The sequence below is a fragment of the Chlorocebus sabaeus genome, chromosome 8, assembly GCF_047675955.1.
Source record: "Chlorocebus sabaeus isolate Y175 chromosome 8, mChlSab1.0.hap1, whole genome shotgun sequence".
In the NCBI taxonomy this organism is placed as follows: Eukaryota; Metazoa; Chordata; class Mammalia; order Primates; family Cercopithecidae; genus Chlorocebus; species Chlorocebus sabaeus.
Genome location: NC_132911.1, coordinates 73,622,771 through 73,646,761, shown reverse-complemented (window position 1 = coordinate 73,646,761; position 23,991 = coordinate 73,622,771). Strand labels below are relative to the sequence as shown.

Here is a 23,991-nt window from a genome sequence, read left to right as displayed (position 1 = left end):
TAGGTGAGAGCCACCACACGGTACTAAAATATGGATGGTTGTTGGATGTATGCAATAGGTTCATGAGGGTTTGTAAACTTGCATAAGTTAAAAAAGAAAGCTTTTCTAAAACTTGTAGGGGAGCCTCTAAACTTCACTCAAGTCAGCTTACTTTAGGATGTAAGTTCGTGAGGCAAACAGGAATATTGGCATCTGTTGATTCTTTGCTACTGCACATTAGGGGACCTGTAAGTGGAACTTCCTTTACAGAATGCCAGGAAAATTCCCCAAAGGTGAGATTTTTCAGACATCACTGGCTTCTGGGATAGATTTTATGGAGGAACTCCTCCACTACTGAAAGAATATGTGCTATCACAACAGCAGCTTAGCAAATGAACAGCTGCTCTCCGGTGAATTGTTTTATGATATGGGGTGAAATTTAGAACACGAGCTGTCAGATACTGAATTTCTTGTGGCTTTGTATTAAAGTGTCCTTAATGACATTTCTCCTGTTATTTTTTGGTAAAGGCAACATGGTTCAAATTCCATCTGTGCCAGTTGGATTGACTGTGGTGTCATTTCAGAGACTTGGGGTGTGTCTATGCAATACATGCTCTCCACGCATACAGATTGTTCAGTGAATTGTTCAGTGAATTAGAAGAATTTTCCCCCCTCCACTAATTTGGAACAATGAAAACCAATTCAGGTTTTAAAGAATTTTGGCCTCAAATTCCTGAGAATTCGGCTTCAGGAATGACAGAGATCTTACTGCAAATTTGTAGTTCAAGTGTAGGATCGTCTGTCATTTTGTTATGCTCAGGTGAGGACCATAACCTTTACTATAGTGAGTATTTATGAATCCCTCCGGGGTTTCAGGAACCGGGCTAGATGCTTTACATGTCTTCTCAACCTAGCAGAACTATTTTTATTTTCACTTTACAGATGGGTAAGTGGAGTCTGGTCATACAGCTTAGAAAGTGACAGAACTAGGATTTGAATATAGATCTATCTGACTCCGTAGTCAATGATTTTTCTATTCTACTGAAAGCTGAAAGAAACCTGAGATATTATCTCATCTGGCGGTTTTCAAACTGGGTTCCATGAAGTTTTAGGCTTTAAGGGGTACTTCAGGAACCTTGGCAGTGTGTGGGAAGCGGGCGAATGTGTGGGAGGCCAGGCAATCTGGCTTGGACTTTACTCGTTGGATTCAAATGGATAAACATTATTTCCATCTGTTTTATAGAGTGACTTTAGACTTTGTTTGAGACAATGGTTTTGCTGCTAAAAAAAAAATTTTAAAACTCTTGTTTAACTTCCTCATTAAAGAGTATAGCCACGTATGGTGGCTCACGTTTATAATCCCAGCGCTTTGGAGGCCAAGGTGGGTGGATCGCTTGAGCCCAGAAGTTCGAGACCAGCCTGGGCAACATGGTGTAACCCTGTCTCTGCAAAAAAAAAAAAAAAAAATTAGTCAGGTGTGGTGGCACATACCTGTAGTCCCAGCTACTTGGGAGGCTGAGGTGGGAGGATCACTTGAGCCCAGGAGGCAGAGGTTGCAGTGAGCCCAGATTGTGCCACTGCATTCCAGCCTGGGCAACACAGTGAGACCCTGTCTAAAAAAAAAAAAAAAAGAAAGAAAAGAAGAAAAGAAAAGAAAAGGATGAAACTTGGGGTCCAGAAGATAAAATGCCTTGTCCAACATGGTATAACTAAGGGCGATAGGCCCAGCATTAACTTCAGATGTCCTTTATCTAAAGGACGCAAGGGGCCAGTAGTTTCAGACAGAGCCTGAACATTTCAAGTTCTGTCTTTTAGATAAAGGACATTTGTTAAATCCCAGGGGAAATGAGAGAATCTACATTTCCCTGACCTGACTCTGTGTCCTGACAGTATTCTTGAAAAACGGAAGGCGGGAATACAGCCACAATGGCAAGCTAAACTTATTTTTTTTTAGCCCTTTGGCTATAAGTCTAAAGTTTGTCAACATTTACCTTGTGACAAACTAAAATTAAGTAAAGAGTTAAAGTTGTAATTTGTCTGGATGATTTAGGACTCTCCTACTCTTTTCATTCAAACCAAAGCCAGGAGTGTAGGATACTTCTGCATGAGTCATTTAGCTAATTACATGGTCTTGGCCTGAGAGTCCTCCTACTAGAAAAACTGCTTAAACTCCCATTTTATCAACCTAGTCAAAAGTGGCTCTTTTCCTGTGAGACAAAACAGGTGTGGGAAAGACCTTAGAGAGATCAGGCGTGGTCACGGGAACATGAATCTCATATAAGTCGGCATAGTTTGTATGGATCGGCTTGTAAGACCTGAAATCTCACGTGTTACCTTGGTATTTATTACCTTTGAGCCTTACCAGGACTCCCCAAGGCCTAACTGTGAGCTCCCCTGTTTTCACTAGATATGTCCCCTCCAGCAGGAAAGGATGCCCACCTGGCTTATTCCTCTGTCAGCTGGGCCAGCCTCACTCCACCAGGTCTTCAACCTAATGGGTTTTACTTCCTTACCAGCCCACACAATTATTCAAACAAGCCAATTACATCTTCCCCGGAGAGCCTGAGGGCAAGTTACTACTGCCTCCCGCAGCCTCTGCTTGTCCACTCTGTTCCCGGTGCAACCCCCATGTGCCCTGCATGGTATGTGTTATCCTCCTTCCCTGGCCTGTGAGTTTATGTGACTCTAAGCTGCTGTGGATCTCATCTGTCCACTGTTGGGTGCTGTGTGTTTGGTCATCCCCAGATCCCTAGGATGGACTCCCTCTCTCACCAACAGGGTGAAGAGGAGGCGAATAAAAAATGAGCAGACATTAGTAGTAATACTAAATGGAATTTTCACTGAGAGCTAGTGCCAAACAGCCCATCCGTTGGAGTTTTGCTGTTAGGCTATTTCCAAATAGAAATAAATTTTAACTGAAACGATGTGAGCTGGAACTGACCTTTATTAATTTCAGGGCCCCTGAGTTTTCTCTCTTGCTCTTTTTAATTTTTATCATTCTCACCTGGAGATTTTTGGGAACAACAGCACTGTTCTCTTTCCTGAGATGGCTTAACTATAGTCCTGCCTGGAGGCAAAGGGACAAAAAGATGAATCTTCTATTCTTGTCATTTAAATCTTTGCTAACTGCATTATTTCAGTAAAATGTAGCAGGAAGAATTTTTTCTCATCTCCACAGGCAAGAGATTATAACAAACAGATCCTTTTTTTTTTTTTTTTTTTTACCATCAGAAACAACCTAAAATTAATATATTTCCAGAGTCTCAGCCCTAGAAACAAAGCTTTAGATGTTATTTCTTTTCCTATTCATGAGATTTACAATAGGAAGGTCATGTTTGCACTAGACTTCGGTTTGAAATTAATCTTCTTTTCTCCTTGGCATTTCTATAGAATCCAGGCACTTCATTATTTAGTCATTTCCAAATATTAAATAGTTGTCATTCTTGAACAACGATCTAATCTTCTCTTTATGGGTGGAGAAACTGAGTTGTGGAACTCACAAATCATTGCCAGGACATATATCACTCTGAAGGTTATGGCTACTCATTGAAATGCTTTTTGACACACGTTCTTAGACTACAAAATAAAAATGTAAATTGTTTTATAAACAGCATGAAGACCATCCGCTGACCATTAGATTGTATTAATTAAAAGCTCATTTGCATTGTGCCTTATGGGAGAAACTTTATGAAATAAATAAATACATTTAAACCCCACAACCAAACTCAACACTGAGGCTGTGTTGTAGCCACCTCCCCTCTCTTCTGAATTGTGCCTCATACAGATCACAATATATTCTTGGTTCAGTTGAACAAGGGTTCATTTAAACCACATCTGTTGCTCATCAGACCTCTATTTTAGGAGTGGGGAATTCTTTTTCAGAGATAGATTCTGTCTGGAAGGTCTTACGGCAACAAATAGTCCTCATTAAATTTCACAACATTTTACCAACATACATACAGTACTCGCTGTTACGTGATTATAGAATTCAGGCGAAACTCTGCACCCCCACTTCAAAGGATTCCTCACTTGACTAATTCTAAAGAGTAAATGATTTTCCCATCATTTGTTGTGTTTGACAATAGAAAGGCTGACACAGCAACATTGCTAAAATGACAGCTCATTTCTATTCAAGGGGAAGGAATTTGTGTTAATATTCCTAATGACAGGCATCTTTATGAGAAATGTGAAATCATTTATCCTTAGCAATAACCTGACTAGGATTAAAAAGTACTTGGTACTTAGAACGGAAGTAATCTGTCAGGAAAAATTATTTAGACTGATGCAAATTAACCGAATAAATTGGCCTACAGTAGCTTCCTAATTATGGCGTGCAGATTTAAGTTTGTGAAAATCAGTTTGAACTGAAGAAGAATCTGGAAATGATCTTTCAAGAAGTGATCTGGCATTCTGTTGGAGGAAAAGATAACATATTTATTTGAGAAATTCTTTTCCCATTTACTAAGAATTTCTGGAAGTGATTTAAAAATCAATGACGTGTAAATCAAGAAAGAACATATTAAGTAAATGCGCACATGCCTTGCTTTTTCAGAACAACAACAGTAGTAATACCTTATGAAAATACTGAGGCATGTTCATTGTGATGCCCTAGATTCTAAATAACCAGCAGTGTTTTCTGCGGGGGCGGGGGGGTTGTTCCAACCCTCTCAGGGCTGGCTTGGGCATGGGTCCAAGGGACAAGTCTGAGACATGAGCACTTGGGCCAGTACTTAACAAGCAATGTATAGACTCGGCTGTGTATTCTGTAGGAGAGTTGTTCTACTCTTAATAGGCACGGTGTTGCACGCCAGTTAACAAGTTTTTATTGGAATCTCAGTCTTCTCTTCCTCGCCAGCTTCACAGCAAACCTTCTTTTAGCTCTTTACCAAAAACTCTAGTAAACTGTGGGAAGAAGCACTTTACCAGCGTAGGAAATTTAATTAGTCTGGAAAAAAAAAAAAGGTGTAAATTGCAGGAAAATGTAAACTGCCTCCATGTAATTAATGTCTGGGTTTTACTATTTAGCATTTATATACAATGCATTTATATTCTTTTGAGAGAATGCAAGAATTTTTGAGGACAAACTGACTTGGGTCCAAAACCTAGCTCTACAGGTTTGTGATTTTTTTTTTTAAGCCTGCTTTCTTTACTTAGAAATAGAATGACCAGTATAGGAATTACAAAATCTGAAAGGAAATAGCCGTGTCCTGCATATGTAAGGACTCAGTATCATTCAATTTCTCCTTCCTTTTCTGAGAGTCTTTTACAGCATGAACATTCTGAAGCACTTGTTCAGTATTATCTGCCTTGAGTGAGCAAAAAACATATGCCCTTTCCAGGGAGCATTAGCTGAGGAGTGACTCTGACAGTTGCCTAAGTTTCTGTGTTTAAATATAAATATTAAATTATATGGAGGCAAAACAACAGGGACCCAAAAAGACGGTGATTGACAATCATTAATAATAACCTGAATGTTGTGACTTCAGCCCCAGGGACAGACAGTCATTCAAGCATGTAAACTCAGAGTGTTGGGATTGGTGTTTGAAATCTTAAGAAAGTTTTTGCTAGAAAACGGTGGATTCCAGACACAGAAAAAAAATGAACATGGTCCAAGAAATTCGATATGTGCCAAATCCGGTTTGTAACTTCCTCTTCATGTAAGCAGGTAGAAGCATAAATTACAAATGCGAAACTGTACATGCCAGAGGGCAGGAGTGTGGGAATGCACAGAAGGCGGCATTGGATGGAAAGGATAAAGACGAAGCAGTGGTGGGGACTAGGACCCTGGACACAAGCCGACTGCAGAGATTGAAGTCTGTGTGAGATGCTGATAAGGATGTGCTAAGACTTAGACAGGAAAAAGCCTCGTTCTGCAGAATCTGGAAACGACTCATGTCTTGGGCTGGCAGGTGCATTAGGAAGAAGAAGTTGAGGCTAAGGCTGGAGCCTGAGGCAAGGGTGACAGGCAGCCAAGGGAGTGACGACAACAGGCAGTACCTACAAGGAATTGCTATAAGGCTTTAAACCATGTCAGGGTGAGTAACCTGAGGCCCATGTGTGATTGACCTCGCAAATGCAGTTTTTACCCTGAAATTCCCTTATGTTGTGATAAAGTTAAGCTCTGCACTTAAGATGTCTGTGTGCTATACTGGAATGCACAGGATAGAACAATGATGTTATTCTAAAGTGGGAAGGGAGGTAGGTGAATGTGGTCCTCTCAATATGCCTAGTCATTCTTATTTTGGGGAACATGTATGCAAATAAATATTATGGGAAATTTTGGAGTGGGAAGAAATCACAAAAGGAAGGGTTGGAAGCATGGGTTAGAAGAAGGAGGTGGCAAGGTGTATCCTGACACTTTTCTTGAGCTCCCATCTTCGCTCCAACTGGTCCCTTCTTGAGTCATTGCTCAGAGGGCAACTGTGACGGGCACCTTGGAAAGCTGGCTGTAGCCGGGTGCTGTGACATACAACTGTAGTCCCAAATACTCAGGAAGCTGACACAGAACAATAGCTTGAGCTCTGGAGCTGCAGATCAGACTAAGCAACATAGTGAGACCCCTGTCTGGAAGAGGAGGAGGAGGAGGAAGAAAAGAATAAGAAGGAGAAGAAGAAGAAGAGGAAGAAGAAGGAGGAGGAGGAGGAGGAGGAGGAGAGAGAGAGAGATAGAGAGAAAGAAAGAAAGAAAGAAAGAGAAAGAAAGAAAGAAAGAAAGAAAGAAAGAAAGAAAGAAAGAAAGAAAGAAAGAAAGAAAGAAAGAAAGAAAGAAAGAAAGAAAACTGTGTATCATGGAGGTGGTTCTCCTCCTGTCCTGGGACCATGGTCCTTGCTTGACTGTTTCTCGTTTTTTATCCTGTCTTGTTATAGCAAAAGGAAAATCATGAAATGCAGATATTAGTGAACCTGGGCGTGACTTTTTGTCATGCAGACAATAGATTATAATCTAAAAAAGGTTATCTAGACAGTCAAAGGCCACATTTGTTCAAACATCCACAGAGCAGTTTGACTTTCCAAGGGCAGAATTAAAAATTTCTTGAAAGTGAAATTTATTTTCTGCTTTCATTTATTTGTTTTTCTGGCACTGAAACTGTGTGCTTTACTATAAAGTTGAGATTTGGTGAATTGAGCCAACTTAATTTTTAGGTCTTATCTTTAAGTATTTTAGATAATGTAAAAACTTTTTAATAGCGAACTCTGAACATTATTCATTCATTTAACAAACATTTATTGAGTGTTCCATGTGTGCCAGGAGCTGCTGTTGGTGCAGACAAGATGTGGTGCCCGCTTTCAAGAGGGTGCAAATAAGAAGGAAGGTCTATTTTTTCATGCAAATATTTTTCCATATAAACTATGTTTCTAGAAAGGATGATCTTAATTTCAGAATTTAAAAATTACTAAATATGAGGAAAAGATATTTGTTAAAAAAGTCAGCTGAGCTTAAAGGGAAAAAAGGAAAATGTGGAATAAGGACCAGTTAATGGTAGGGGGTCTGGAGTCAGATTTCTGGGTCCATATCCAACCTTGGTCCCTGTAAGTCTGTAACCTTGGCCAAGTCAGTCAAACTCTCAGAGCCAATTTCCTTGCTTATAAGATTGGGACCAAGAGAATTCTATGTCATAGAGATGTTGCATAAATTATATTAGATAATGTATGTACAGCACTTACTTGTACATAGTAAGTATGTATTTAATAAATCTTAGCTGTTACTGTTATATATATAACATTAGTAAGTAAAACAGACATCTTTCTCAGTCATTTTGTTTTGTTCTTTAAGAAAATGTTTTTGATTTTTGCTTTGTTAGGGACAGGGTCTCGCTCTGTTGCAGTGGACACAATCATAGCTCATCGCAGCCTGGAACTCCAGGGTGCACGTGATCCTCCTGCCTCAGTGTCTTGATTAGCCGGGACTACAGGTGAGGCATGAGACACCGTGCCGGCAAGAACGTTGCTTTTCTAATGCCAAATATGATGTGATCCCTAGAAGTTTTAGGTATGGTCAGTAGGAGTATAAAAAAGCATTAGAATGCTAAGAAGGCATATTGGAACTTAAATCCTAAATTCTAGAACCAGTGCTCTTTCCAATATTCTCTCTTGGCATCCTTCTAAACTCTGCCATTCAGTAGCTGTGAACATTAATGGTATAAGTAACCTTCACAGCCTCTTTCTTCAACTGCAAAATGGGTCCCACAATGCCTGTCCAATCCACTTCACTGGAAGCATTATGAAGATAACTAAAATAAGGTCAGTGAAAACAGTTTGCAATGAGTAGTATGATGTATAAGTAAGGGTTATTAATAAATCATTATGAGTTTCTCCTGAGCTATGGTACTGATTATTGATGACTGACTGACAAAACGTATGATTGTGATTTATAAATACAGTCTCCCTCGGTCTCCTTGGAGAATTGATTCCAGAACCCCACTGTAGATACCAAATTCAGGGATGCTCAAGTCCCTGATACATAATGACATGATATTTGCAATATATACACATCTTCCCATATACTTTAAATCCTCTCTAGATTACTTATAATACCCAAAACAAGATAAGTGCTATGTAAATATAATAGTTATACTGTATTTTAAAATTTGTATTTTTTTATTGTTGTATTTTTTCCCCCTGAATAGTTTTTTTATCCAAGGTTTGTTTAATCCATTGATGTAGAACTGTGGATATGAAGGGCTGACTATAATTTAAGTGGAAATTACTTTCAGTTTACAGAAATAGATTACAGTTAGGAGACCTGGATCCTAGTTCTTCACTTTGCCTCTAATCAGCCGTTTATTTATACAAATTACTTAACTTTCCTTAATTAATTTTAAAAATTTGTATTTGAAAATAATTTCAAACTTATAGAAAATTTGGAAGAGTAGTAGAAAGAACACTTACATACCAGTTACCCATATTCATTTATGGTTAACAACTTGCCCCAATGACTTGCCTTATCAGTTTCATTCCTTCCCCCTGCCCCTCTCTCTATATATACATACAGAGATTTTATATATATATAAAGTATAATATATTATATACATAATTATGTACGTATATATATTCCTCCCTTGAACTATTGAGAGTAAACTGCACACATCATGATCTTATACCACTATACATTACTATTTAAGCGTGTATCACCTAAGATGTGTCTCTGTTTCTATTTCTTTGAAATGGGCGTAAGTACTTAGTTATGTGGCGTGATCCATAAGGTTGTCAAAATCAAATGAAATGTTTAAAAGCATGTTGAAAAGCATAAATTGTTATACAAAAATTGAAGGTTGTATATTTCATAAACTATAGGGAAAATCAAATTACTTAAAACTTCAGAGGATTTACAAATGGTAGTAGAGTGCAAACGAAGAAAGCCCATTATCTGTTTGCATAACAAGCCGGTTATAGTGCCAAATTTTTCTCAGTGGTGAGAGCAAAAGAGACTGATGCCCTCGCCCTCTATGTCATCCTTTTTGAGTTGTATTCCTCCTGCGAGGACTTTTCTTGGTGCTCTTTCTCACTTCAACAGTTTGCCATTTTATGTGGTCTTTTTGGTGGAGGTTATGAGCATGTTTGAGGCAAGGTGACAGAAACTAAAGAGCAGTTGCTACTCGAGGGAAGATCAAGAATACAGCTGTTAAGAGTTTAGTAAGAGCTCAGCTTTATTTCTTCTGGTCTTCTCTTTGAGTAGTGAAAATAGCATACTTTATTTTCATTATAAACAACAACTGAGATACAAATAGGAAATAGGGAAGCATTATTTTATAGAAGTGTTTAATGTATAGGCTTAGCTGAAAGTAGTATGAACATAAAAAACAAAGAGACCATGTCCTTTGCAGGGACGTGGATGGAGCTGGAGGCCATTAGCCTTAGCAAACTAACTCAGGAAGAGAAAACCAAATACTGCATGTTCTCACTTATAAGTGGGAGCTGAATGATGAGAACACATGGACACGATGGCGGGGAGCAACACACACTGGGTCCTGTCGTAGGGTGGGTGGTTGGGAGGAGGAAAAGCATCAGGAAGAATGGCTAATGGAATCTTGGCTTAATATCTAGGTGATGGGGTGAACTGTGCAGCAAACCACCATGGCACACGTTTACCTATTTACCTATGTAACAAGCCTGCACATCCTGCTCATGTATCCCTAAACTTAAAATTAAAGTTTGAAATTTAAGAAAAGGAAAACAGTATGAACAAAATATTCTTATGGATCAAAAAATAACTTTCGTAGAATCCCTTTTTCAACAGCATTCACTATCATAAAGTTTAGCTATAAAAAAAGATAATTATTCTGCCACTTTATCTTCACATTCTCAACAGAATTCACACTTTCATAAGAAGTTGTAATACTGGTAAGCCTGATATTTTTATAATTCTAACCAGATTTGCAATCACATTTTCCAGTGGATTGAAATATGACCAATAACAAAAATATGAACGAAAATGCTCTTTTTCCTATGACTTATTTCTTTCACTGCTCTGGAAATCATAATGGCTTTTTTGAGATATTTATGACATCAAAAAGAAAATCTAGAGCATCTCTGAAAAACAAAACTTTTTTAAAAAGTAAAAACCATACTTAGGATACTCTAAATTAATCCTTTTATTTTGAGTTATTAAATTGTTATTCCTTATAGTACAAAATAAAAAATGGAAGTTATGACTAGGAAATACATTTATAATACAATAATGACTACTGCTACTTCTTTTACAAATAAATCAGTTTCAAATGCAAATTATATAGATGCATAATTATATATACAGTCATGCAATTTATTAAGCTATGAAGAATATTGCTCATAGACTTCTCTTGGGAAAGTTTCAGTACCTGAGGAGGTATTCAAATGTTTATTTCCCAGTAAGGTGACATTACTAAGGGGACAGTTCAACGGTTCTAATGCAATAGGTGTCCCTAATATTGACAAAATATGGTATATGTGAAATCATTTGAAGTATTGGCCAGTGAAGTGGGATCCAGAAGACATGAGTTCTAACACTAATTACCTCACTCAGGTGTTTAGACTCAGGCAAATGGCATGCTGTCCCTCAGATTCAGTTTTCTGGTGTACAGAAATGACATACTGTTCTCCTTACCCAAATATTACAAGTTCCAGTGATTTAGTGCAAGTGAAAATTGTTTTGAAGTCGTGATGGTTGATATTGTCATCATCAACAGTGGATAGTGTATTCTTTAAACATATGTTAAAAAATGCTTTTACAAGGAAGTTTTTCTACGATAAAGCTGCGTATTTTCACAGACCATCCATAGCAACAGTGCTTGGTGATCTCTATTAGAACAGATTTGCCATAAGGAGTACATCTGAAAAAAAAATGCTTTTTCTTGTATTTGTTCCAGTCCCAGTCATCATTTACACTGCCTGATCATTCACGGTAGCCCTCAGCAAGAAAGTCCATGGTCAAAAAGGGAGCTGGACTCATCTCTTCTCCTTGTTGGGTCCTGATGTAAAGTGGACACATGAACTCATTTTTGTCCCAGTAGAATTTACTGACTCGTACTTTTTAAAAATATAAAGCTTGGGTTTAGAACTCTGCCTGGTAAGAATGAGTTTTGTTGAGGCAGGAGAATAGCATGAACCTGGGAGGCGGCGGAGCTTGCAGTGAGCTGAGATCGCGCCACTGCACTCCAGCCTGGGCGACAGAACGAGACTCCATCTCAAGAAAAAAAAAAAAAAAAAAAAAAAAAAAAAGAGTTTTGTGATTTTAGGCAGGTCTGCCAACAAACCCAGTCCTCTTGTTTCCTCAGATGTAAAATGAGAGTTTCTGCTTAGATTATCTCTAAGGTATGCCTCCAATATTCTGCTTAGATTGTTGGAGGTATGCTTCCAACATTCTGTGTTTCTATGATATCCTTTCCTGGAAAATCCACTGCAAATTCTAAGTGATTGAAGCAACAACAGCAAATAAGATTCAGTAGTTTTGACAGTGTGCAATAATTTCTTCTTTCTTCCAAGTAATTTAAAACCTTTTACTTCAGTTGCTAATTGTCCTACAAATGAGAATGCCATTCCTAGACAAAATTTTTCCAATCCATACCCACTGCAGAAAAAAAAAAAAAAAACCTAACACGATTTACTGTGAAATTAACAGGGTGTTTTAATTTATGCTATGTGGCAGATAGTGGACAGGCCTATATATCTAGCACTATCCATGAAAATCTGCTCTAGCTGTAATTTTACAGGTCCTTGAAAACAGAATTGTCACAATCTCTTCAGTTCAGCTCTCAAGAGAAATTAATTGATAACATAGAATCCTGAGTGGCTGGCATGTGAGTGACACCCAGCTATACAATTTCACATCTAATCAAGGAAGATGGGAATTCTAGTTGGCCTATTGTCTATTTGAATCTGTTTCTGGATGGAATCCAGCTGGCGCAAATGCAGCCCTGGAGAATGATGTGGGCAGAAGATGGAAACAAAAAATCTGAGCCAGAGAATCAGTGCCCGAGATAGTGCCTTCCACATTGTCAAAAGAATGCCCGGGGTAGTTGTGAATGTGCTGCTGATTAGTTTCCTAAAATTCTCAATGACTAAAATATAATGTTCTATCCCAGTAGAACATTCTAACTGTGAATGTGTAATGAAGGCCTTTAGGATGTACTGGCTCTACCACCTTGAAGCTATGCTTGATAGATGCAGGGGCTCGAAACTCAACTTGTCTTACTGTTTCTCAAAATATAAGAGAGAGAAGGCAATTTAAAAAAATGATGAGAGTAAGAATAAATGCAAAATTGTACATAATTAAGAGCTAAAATTATATGACAAGATTTTAAGTGGAAAGAGAGCACAGATGAGAGAGAGATTATTGATGGTTGGAAGAGTTAGGAAAAGAAAGTTCCATGGAGGTAATGAGGCTTGAGTCTTTCTTTTCAAAGATGGGTGGAATTTGAACATGCAGAACCATGATGCAGTCCTAGCCCAGAAAACAGTGTGAGCACGTGCCTTGTAGCAGAAGTAAAGATGTAAATTCAGGACATATTGAACCACTTTAGGAAAGAGCAGAAAGTGTATAGGGGGAGTGGAATGGTTATCGTGGAAAAGATAATGGAGGTTCTTAATTGCTGGTCCTTTATTTAGACTGGGTGCTGCAGAAAATTGGGAGACAGGTGTTTTAGGGTAGTGGAATGATATGATGAAACAGTGTAGAAATAAGATGAGTTTAATGGCAGTAGGTAAGACGAGTGGAGATAAGAAAGAGATAAGGTACAGAGCTTATTTTAGATGCATGAGGTGATGCAGAACTGGATTGAAGTCCTTCCTCTTTCCTCCAACCATTCTTTTTAGTTTCAAGGAGAATGCTTAGGCTGGGTGCAGTGGCTCATACCTGTAATCCCAGCACTTTAGAAGGCTGAGGCAGGAGGACTGCTTTAGCCCAGGGGTTTGAGACCAGTTGGGCAACATAGGGAGACCCCATCTCTACAGAAAATAGGAAAAAAGTTAGCCAGGCTTGGTGTGTGCTTGAGGTCCCAGCTACTTGGGAGGCTGAGGTAGGAGGATCAATTAAGCCCAGGAGGTCAACACTGCAGTGAGCCATGGTCACACCACTGCACCCTGCCTGAGTGACAGAGTGAGACACTTTCTCAAAAAAACAAACAACAAAGGAGAATGCTTTATTTATTTAAGCTTGTCTTAACAGGAAGAGCAGAGTTTGCCAGTAAAGGAGAATAATGTCATCTAGGTGAAGGGAATGGCAGAATGCAGGCAAAGAGATGATGGCATGCTCCTGAAGGGTTAACTAATTTGCTCAAAATCACACTATTAATAGTAGCCAAGTTCTGGCATCCAGATTTCTAATGTCCTTCCACTGTACCACCTTGCCTCTTTTTCCTAGCTCCAACACTGTTGTCATTTTCAGTGAATTTTATTTCATTGCTAATAGTGTGCTTAATTGTTTTTTCAGACTTGAAAAGTTACCAAGGAAATAATAAAATATACATTTTAATATTATTTGCCCAACATGAAATATGATTTGCCTGAAACAGATGAGGAAGTTAAGTGGAGTATTCTAAGCTTCCAAAGGGGTTATGACAATGGTAGAAGCAATTGTAGGAACACCTGTAATTTTACTTCTGAGACTACTGTAGTAGTTTACCAGAACGTTAGATGAATAGACAGCTATTTTTGTAGGAGAATGGCTAATGAGAATAACAATTGCTGTACATGAAGTTTTTCATATAGCTTATTTTTCCCTATGTTTTCTGTACTGATTTTTATGTCAAAAAGGTAAAGTGACTCTATGACGGAACGTGTTTTGACTTATTGTATTCTTTTTTCTGAATTCTCTACTTACTCATTTTTCTTTTCTTAGAAGGACCAAATTTCTCCAATTCCAGAAGTCTTTGTACCTCTAAGATCTAAAAGCGTAACAGGTAGGAGTAGAATCTTGAATTGAAATCTGAACTTAGACAATCCAAACTTAAGAAGTTTGGAAACATCAACTCATGTTTCAGTCCCTAACCTCTATACCAGGACCCTGGCCCATTGACTTAAGTGGGTACTAGATGAAGAGACCTAGTTTTAAGTTTGGCAGCTAAGCCCAACGTTTGTGCTTGCTGAAGATGATGTTTATTGATCTAACTATGGCACTTGTGTATTATTCTTTTCTCTCTGGTTCGTTGCACTGGATGTCTCAACAATTCAGTTGTTAGCCATTAATGGCTTCTAAATATAAACTGGCTTATGTCAATTAATCCCTCATGTCTGGCAACCATGAGTGAGAAATAGATTACAGGTGCTGATACTTAGGCTGGCGTTTCTTCCAGGGAAACTAGGGAATATGGTTCAGAAAACTCAGTTGGGTGAAATAGAACAGGCCAAAGTCTTCATTAAAAACTTGAATGAGAACCAAGTCTCTTTTGAGGAACCAAAATGCTGTCAAGTCTCCACGGTCAATGCTATTCCCACAAATTTTCAGTAACAGGGCTACATTTCAGTTCCAGATTTTGCTGACTCAAGCTCTGTATTCTTTCAGTCATGCAGCCTCCACATATAAGGCAAGAGTTTGAAATGGCAAACACAATCTTCTACTTCTAAGAAACCTATGCTTAATCCTGAAAACTGCCCATTGATTTAGCAGGAAGACTTGACTAGAGAATGGCTCTCTTATTTTGAAGAGGAAGTGGTTAAAACAAATAAAATAAAATAAAAAAGGATAAAACAAGAGGGGATAGAAAGAAAAGCAGGGGAATGCAGAAACCTTTCCCAAATCATAAAATTAAGGATGATTTGTCTTTGTAGTGAATAATGGAATGTGTATTTCATTTGTAAATAAATCATTGGTACATTCTGTGAAAGGATGTCGATCAGCCTCCTCCAAGGTAGAATATGAAGGTTTGTGCGCATAGGCAACTTAAATATTTCATCTCTTCTTGACTCTAGACTTTTAAAATTTCATGTTCCTCTCCACTAGTAGTCTCTTAGTCAAAAGAAGAGAATTATAGGTGTTATGCAGAGGTAGTTCAGTGTTTTGACTTGAATATCCATAACTTCCCCTAAGTTACAGAAATGCTAGATTGTTACTTGGCCAACCATTTTCTTAATCTGAGAAAAGATTTTTTTTTTAATCTAAGGCAGCGTATGCCTTATAAAAATCACAGTTGTGTATTCTGTCTAATGCCCACCAATGATCAGAAAATAAGATCTGTTTAAATTATATTATTAAACATTGAGTGCTCGCTTCGGCAGCACATATATTATTAAACATTGATATACACATATATTTACCTACGTCTGCATTATAAAGTTCTATCGAGTGTAGTCTGTTTACAGATAACAGATAAACGTTTGTTCCATAATGACTATTGTCACTTTGGAAACATATGGTGTTGCCGAATGAAATTCCACTTTCAGTAGCTTTAGGTTGAGCCGCCATTTCCCTGTGTCCTGGGCTTGATACCTCAGTATTTTTTTCTCTTTTGTCCTCTATTTGACTAATCACCAAGTTGTATTATTTATTTCTTCACAATGTTTCTTATATTCATCCTTTCCTTATTCTCACTGCATCAATGGGAATAGACAACACTTTAAAAAAAATTTATTTGGACTTTGGGGATCAATTGTCTCGTTATCCCCCTCTCTCTCTCTCTCTGTCTCTGCTCACTCACTGTCACTCTCGTTTTTCCTTAATCTCTCCTCATTCTTTAAAAACCTACTGCTTGAACTTCCTAGGCATCTGTTTAGTTATCAAGTCCGACCTCTCTACCTGATGTATTAGGACACTCTAGAATCTGGCCTGACTTAGCTATGACATGAAATGCTTATTATAGCAAGGCACAGAGCAGAGGCAAGAGAGGATCACAATGCTTCCTCTCCTCTTCTGTTCCTTTTTTTCTATTCTTTGCCTCTATCCTCTTTCCCTCCCTCTTCCTCTTTCTCTTCTTTGCCAAGTGGCCCCCTTCATTATATTTCCAAATTGTGTCATACAGATCATTAGATTAAAAAGTGCTATTTTTATTTGAAAAGGACATACTCACTTTATCACCAAGCCTCAGCTCAAGCCTTTCTTTTGCCATCTGGGAACAAAAATGCAGCTTTTGTGTTTTGTGTTTGTGCAGTTTCTCTGTTCTATATTGTGTTAAGCATCTAATTTTATTATCTCATTTAATCTTTATAACAAACTTTTGTGATAAACATAACTCCATTTTACAGAGAAGGCAACTGAGTCAAAGTAAAATAAAGAGATTTAATCTGTTTGATATCAGGTCCATACCATAAATCTCCTTTATGAAATCTAAATATCACATATGAAAAAGAACACGATAACACATGTAAAGCCTCTAGGCATCCCAAGTAAAAAATATTACATGTCCTATGCTTTTCTTTATCTGTTATATTCGGAAAACTTTCTTTTCTTTTACCAGCATAAAGTTCTCAGAAGAAAAAAAGGAGGACATGATTTGTAGGGGGCCTCTCTTTTCTGGGATGCACTTTTTATAAGATGAAAGTTAAAAGCTGGTTTCAAGAATTTCTGGTTGCACAGTAAGGCACATCTGTTTACAGGGACATTCTATTCAGGAGAAGATTGATTATTGGCAGGTGAAGGTTAAGGGTGAAACTTTAAATTGGCAGGAAGTCTATTCAGAACACATGTTATATGATAGAAAGGTGATTGGGATGCAAAGGCATATTTGTAATAGGAGTTTGAAGATAATATCTACAGGTGCACACTTCTAAATTAACTTATCAACAAATGTACTTTGGAATGCAATTAATCTTTTCCCACCATAATTCTGGTATAGCTAATATCTTTTAATTGTGTAACCTTTAGTTTTACTTTAAATTAATATAGCAAATGTTGCCTGTAACACCATACCAAAAAACTGGACAATAAGCAGAACTGTTTGTATTTCAGATTTCCATTTTGATTTTTAAGAATGGGCTAAACGTGCCAATATTGTTCAGAAAAATGGGAAGACACTTAGACTGAATAATCTTTGAGCCTCTGTCATCAAAGGAATACAAGGAGATTTTCCTGAGTTCTTAAAACAAATGTGTCTCAGAAATTCTTTGCATATTATGAAGTGGAAAAAGTTGCATGTATTAGTAATCCTATTTACTGATTGGAAAGACCATAGGAAAAAATAAAAAATTAGTTCAGAGTTTCTGTTAATTCTAACAACAGAACTAGTATCTAGCTACAGCAGTTTGTAGTTCAGTTGAAGATTTGGTCAACGCCAACAAAAGAAAAGAGCAAAACAAAGAAGATCTAGAGTAAAATTACATGACAGTAGATGAAGCTGCATCAGAGTTCGTTGCTTAAGAACAGACAATTCAATTGTTAGCGTTTTATAATGTGATTGGATATGTAATAAGACAAATCCCCATCTTACAAGGATACTGTTTTATGAAAATGTCTAGGCCTGCTCATGAATTGATGGTCCATCCAGCTTTAGAATCTTTTTTAGTTTATATTCAACAAGAGCCACGTGGACTCTTGCCAGTTCCAAACTCCACTCCCATCACCAGCCTTCTAACTTTATTTTAGAATTTGATTAGTGTGACCCAAATTTCTAGATTGATTTTGAGGGAGTCTACCTTTTACCATTAAAATCTTTGATCGAGCCGGGCGCGGTGGCTCAAGCCTGTAATCCCAGCACTTTGGGAGGCCGAGACGGGCGGATCACGAGGTCAGGAGATGAAGACCATCCTGGCTAACACGGTGAAACCCCGTCTCTACTAAAAAAAAAATACAAAAAACTAGCCGGGCGAGGTGGCGGGCGCCTGTAGTCCCAGCTACTTGGGAGGCTGAGGCAGGAGAATGGCGTGAACCCGGGAGGCGGAGCTTGTAGTGAGCTGAGATCCGGCCACTGCACTCCAGCCTGGGCGGCAGAGCGAGACTCTGTCTCAAAAAAAAAAAAAAAAAAAAAAAATGTTTGATCGAGAAACACAGTGTGTCTGTTCATGTATTCAGCACAGAGATTTAGTATTAATCTCACCCACAACAGTTAAACAGTAGCATGTCCAAGTCCCTTAGATTCATATTTTAGAAAATGTAGACATAGTTTCCTATAGGTTTGCACTTGTGTAGTAAGCAAAAACAAAAACAAAACAGCATAAGAAAAATTTTACCTTTGAAGGTAAAGTGAAGACCTGCAATTTTTTTTTTTTTTTTTTTAATTAAAAGTGGCTTAGGGCCGGTATGGTTGCTCACACCTGTAATACCAGCACCTTGGGAGGCTGAGGTGGGAGGATCATTTGAGGCTAGGAGTTTGAGACCAGACTGGGCACCATAGTGAGACTCAGTCTCTAAAAAATAAAAAATAAAAAATAGCTGGGTATGGTGGTGCTTGCCGGCAGTCCTAGCTACTCACGAGGCTGAGGCAGGAGGATCACTTGAGCCCAGAAGATGGAGGCTGCAGTGAGCTATGATCTTGCAATTGCCCTCCAGCCTGGATGAGAGAGTAAGACATTGTCTCAAAAAATTAAATTAAATTAAAATTTAAGAAGTTTAATGCACTATTGTGCAGGAGTACATGGATGGCATATTTAGAGGGCAAAGGAGGACCAGCTTAGTGGCTACAACTGAAGGTGGTGTCAAACGTAATTGTTAATGCCTCTCTTTGAAAATTTGATAGTTATGTTTGCTAGGGAGAGGGAGGGATCTCCAGAAATACTGCCTTGCCCATCATCCCTGGCAGTTCCAGTTTCTTTCCTCTTCCTGACTGAGAGCAGGTGCAGACCAGATGATCAGAAAGCTAGAACTGAATATCCAATGTCTAAGGACATATTTGCTAAGTGGCATTCAGTGCCTTGTTAGAGAATTTTGCAGTCAGCTGCCCTTCCAGGGAAAAAGAAGGTTCAATGTTTGATGATGGGTGCAGAGTTTGGGAATGGTAAGGGGCTCAAACTGATTGCTTTCAGTTTTTTTGTTAAATTTGGCTTGGAGGTGAAGTCTAAATGGTATCTTGCTTTATCAATTACTTCTGGAAGCTTGATCTGACTCTCTACAGTGTTTTGTCAAGTTTTTATTAATATTTCTTTCTAGCTGGTGAGCCAGGAGGAAAGAAGGGAAGCACATGACCCTTAGTGAATCCAAATCCCTGCTGGGGTCCTTTGTTCCCCAACAGCACGGTGGCCCAGGGCCTGCTCTTTATCATCCTTGGTGCAGGACCCAGGGCTTCATGCTTCATTCCTTCCTCAATGTGTATTTAACTGTCACTACTGTCCCTACAGAGTCATTAGCTCAGTTGCTCCAAATCCCTAAATACCAAGAGCACTTCCCTCCTTCTCTCTCTCTTTCTCTCTCTTACTCTCACTTTCTCTCCCTTGCTCTCTCCCTCTTTTCCCTATTCCCCTGCCTTTGGGGGCAGAAGAAAATGCTAAAGGAAGGCACATCATAAATACATAGGATTAATGACTGACACAGTTGAATGATTGTTATTCCTGCATCCTAGGTCTGGATCTATGTATGCACCAATCAACCCCTCTCACTTCCATTTATTGAACACACAATACTGGATATGCACTGAACTAGCTGATTTATGTGTTTTCTTTACAATGTTCCCAAGATAAGTACTCCTATCTGCATTTTACAGAGGAAGGAGCTGAATCTCAGAATGGGTCAGTTCCCTGTCCAAGGCCACACAGCTAGAGAGGTGGTCCCTGGATCAGAACACAGGTCTGTTTGAACCCAGAGCCCATACTCTCCTGCTCCAAAGCCATATTTGGGATTTTACGATAGAGCAGCAGCCAATACACTTAATTTCTACTACAGTTAAAGCTGAACTTGATGCGGATTTTTCATATAATAGTCAAGCTTAATCTGGGGCAATTATTTCACTTTCTGCCTTACGGCCATTTTCCCTAAGGTTCCCCTAAATGAAACCCACTGAGTTTCTTTTTTTTTTTTTTTTTTTTCGTTTCCTATTCTGGGTGGGGAGGAAGCTAGTGGAGCCAGTGAATGGCTCTAAAGTGGGGTAACTCTAGAAGGGAAAGTGCCTTGAGTGTTTGAATGTCCTGGTGAGTTTAGTAAGCACACTTTTTAGGGTCTTCTGTGGGTCATTAAAGTGGACCGGGCCAGTCCCTGTCACCCTCCCTGAGAAGTCAAGGAATAAACAAGCAAACTATAGAGCAGAATAAAAAATAAAGCAATGGCTTTAAATGCAATCCATGGATAACCAATGGTCAACATGAAGGGAAGAAAAGCATTGCGGGAAGAGGTAGTGGTCGGGGAAGCTTCTTGAAGGAGGTGGAACTTAGGCTGAAACTTTGAAGGACGAATATATAGAGGTGATAAGGATGAACTGAGTGGGGCATTTTACACACAGGCTTATGAATATAGACTTAGAAGGAACCGTGCACATGATGACAAAGTCTCATTTTAAAGACAAGATAGAAAGCTAGAGCGGTTAGGGCTGAAAGAAAAGACTAGCAAGTGGAGATGCTGTGCTGGCCGCTTTAGCTGGAAGGAAGGGTAGACTTCTGAGGTTGTGGGGATTTGGTAGGGAGAAATGGTTGGAAAGTTCGGGCCAAATAACAGAAGGCCAGAATATTAGAATAGGACTGAAATTCATTTTGTGGGTAGTAAGGGTTCACGTGGTAATTTTCAGACTAGAAATGCTTTGATGAAAGTGGCATTTTAGGAAGCTGAGTCTGCAGTAGTAGACAGAAGAGGGAAATGGAGGCAAGTGGACCATTTAGGAGGCTGCTGCAATGACTCACATGTGAGATGATCATTGCACTGGGATGGTAGCTGTGGGCCACATGTGGGAGACATTTTAAAGGAAGGACTCACAGAATTTGATGACAGATTGGCTATAGGGGAGAGGGAAATATGAGAGAGGAAAAAAAGGCTAACAGGCGAATTCCCCACCTCCTCAGGATATTAACATAGATAAAAAATGTTTTAAATAGGAAATATATTTCAGGAAATATTTTTCCAATAAGATACCTCTTTTCAAAAAATTTTCATGGATCTAATCTAAATAAAAGGTGAATTTACCACATGATCATAGACTTAATTTCATACATGAGCCTCCTCCTCCCCAAAGTCAATAATGATAAAAGTAAGCATCTATTTAGAGTCCAGTTTTAAAAATGTTAATCCCCTTAAATGTGCTTCATGCTCTCTACATAAAAATACTGCACAGGAGGAAAAAAAAAACAGATGTCCTGAGCTTACCCGTTGGTTGGCCTCATCTATGTGGTGATGGTTGGGGAAATCTCAATAGTATATACAGCTCAGTATCAGAAATCTTGCTTTATGGATTTTTTTTTTTTTTTTTTTTTTTTGAGACTGAGTTTCATTCTTGTCACCCAGGCTAGAGCGCAATGACGTGATCTCGGCTCACTGCAACCTCCGCCTTTTGGGTTCAAGCAATTCTCCTGCCTCAGACTCCCAAGTAGCTGGGATTACAGGTACCCACCACCATGCCTGGCTAATTTTTGCATTTTTAGTAGAGATGGGGTTTCCCCATGTTGGCCAGGCTGGACTTGAACTCCTGATCTCAGGCGATCCACCAGCCTCGGCCTCCCAAAATGTTGGGATTACAGGCGTGAGCCACTGTGCCCGGTCCTAGCATTTTTAAAGAATAAACTAATTTTCAATATAAAACACAGAAGAACGAAACCTCTCATCCTTCCAATATGGATGCATAATTAGGGAAGGAAATAGGAAATGTCCCACTTGCCACTTGTCTCTACTATTATGATGGAAATGGCTACAACAATCTGCATGAAGTCACTTACATTTTCTTAGAAGGAAAACAGAGTAGAACCCTTCTAGTTTCCTGATGGAGGTTCCCACTCATAACCTACCATGGATTCAGTCAATACCTGGACTAATGTATTTTGGTATTGCACACCACCATAAAAATGAATTTTGTCACTTTCACAAATCAAACTTTCAGATCACTTTTCACATCTAAGATCTGTCACCTTAATGTACACCGAGTGCACATTTCAGATCTCCTCGACCTCCGTTATTTTTTGCTTCTCTGAAAGGGATATCCCGTGTGCTCAAACACTTTCACAGCTGGCGGAATGCTGATGGGAACTTCATGTGTATTACCAGTACAAGTGCTGTCAGGAAGAAACCAAATGTCAAACTGAGGTATGTAGAAGTCACCATAAATGTGTCTCTGCATGTTTACCATCTGGGACAGTAGATTTTGATTTTGACAAGAAGCTAGGATTGCCCTGTGGGCACTGTGTTTTAAGCGAGCCCTTTCAGTTCATGAAGTAACTTCACATTATCTTGTTAGGGGGACAAAAACACCGCTGCCGTTTCAAGATGTGAATTTATTATCTCTCCACACTTCCTTTCTTGTTTCCATCCTGCCTAATCCTGAGTACAATTGTTTTTTCAGGGGAATTGTCCCATATTGCCACAGTCCTGTCCAGGTAGCCCTGTGATCGGTCTGCAGCATTAGGGATGTATGCTGGTGGGGTACCTGTTGCTAAACAGCACCTTGCCTCTGTTAGAAGCCATCACGCCACATCTCAAGGAGGAAAATCCGATCTGTGAGGAGGAACTTGACTTTCTTGTGAAATATCTCTGCAGTAGTGAAACACGGCATTGGTAGTTAGCACCATGCATGCTATATGCCGTCCATGTAGTTCTAATCCTGATACGACACAAGATATTAGTTTGCCTTTCTGTCTTTATTTTTTCAAACCCCATTTCCATTGTAAAGTCAAAATGGAATGACTGGAATTCCAAAAGACTTCAGCTTATGAACTTGGTTCTATTTTGGTTATGTAATATTGGGAATCAGATAATACTCAGTTAGAATAACTGGGTATTTATGAGGATAATTTCTCATTGAAGGAGAAGTTTGAGAGTGTAACTGGAGAACATTCTGAATAAAAATGAAAGATCATATTAAAATATTGTTTTAGTCTTAACTTTTTTAAAAAAAAGGATTTAAAAAAATTAACTGCATGGTTGCAAAAGTGTGTATAATGCAACTTGAAACATAATTTTACAGGCATCTTTGTGCAATTGAATACTAAAATCACAAAGCACTAGCCATAAATCCTGTTATTCAACCTACTAAACAGCTCTTATTTCAGAACAGCTTATATACAATATTATTCATAGAATCTCTCACCTGCAAAGGGTAAGGATAATGCTGGGTTTCTCTGCCAAATGTGAAAGTCCAGTAGGAGCCCAAATCTCTGCATACCACGGGTATATGAACGTTACTATCGGAGGGCAAGTATATTAGGGTAGCAGAAGTCTCATTGGCTCACCTATCTTGCTAGAAAACTTGGAAAATTAAAAATTTTATGTTTTGATCCCTGTGAAAATAGAGCCTGAATTGAAAGGCCTTTTTTTAATACCACAAATTAAACAGAGCATATACACCCCCTTGTTATATTTATAAATAGTTCAATTCAATTTTGGTGGGTGCTTTGGGTAGAGCCGTTACATCTACTCACATATATGATGACAACTCATTTTATGTTGCTCAGGCACCAGATGACTATTAATTTCCAATGACTAGTTTATAATTAAATCCTTTTTGTTTGCCTGTTTATAACCAAACCTGAAAATCTATTTACGTTT

General features: G+C 38.6%; 1 protein-coding gene across 4 annotated transcripts in view; it reads right to left on the bottom strand.

Annotated features, from left to right (window-relative positions):
* Positions 1-23,991, bottom strand: part of SULF1 (sulfatase 1) — a 192,121-nt gene that overhangs the window by 167,000 nt on the left and 1,130 nt on the right. The window lies entirely within an intron of this gene.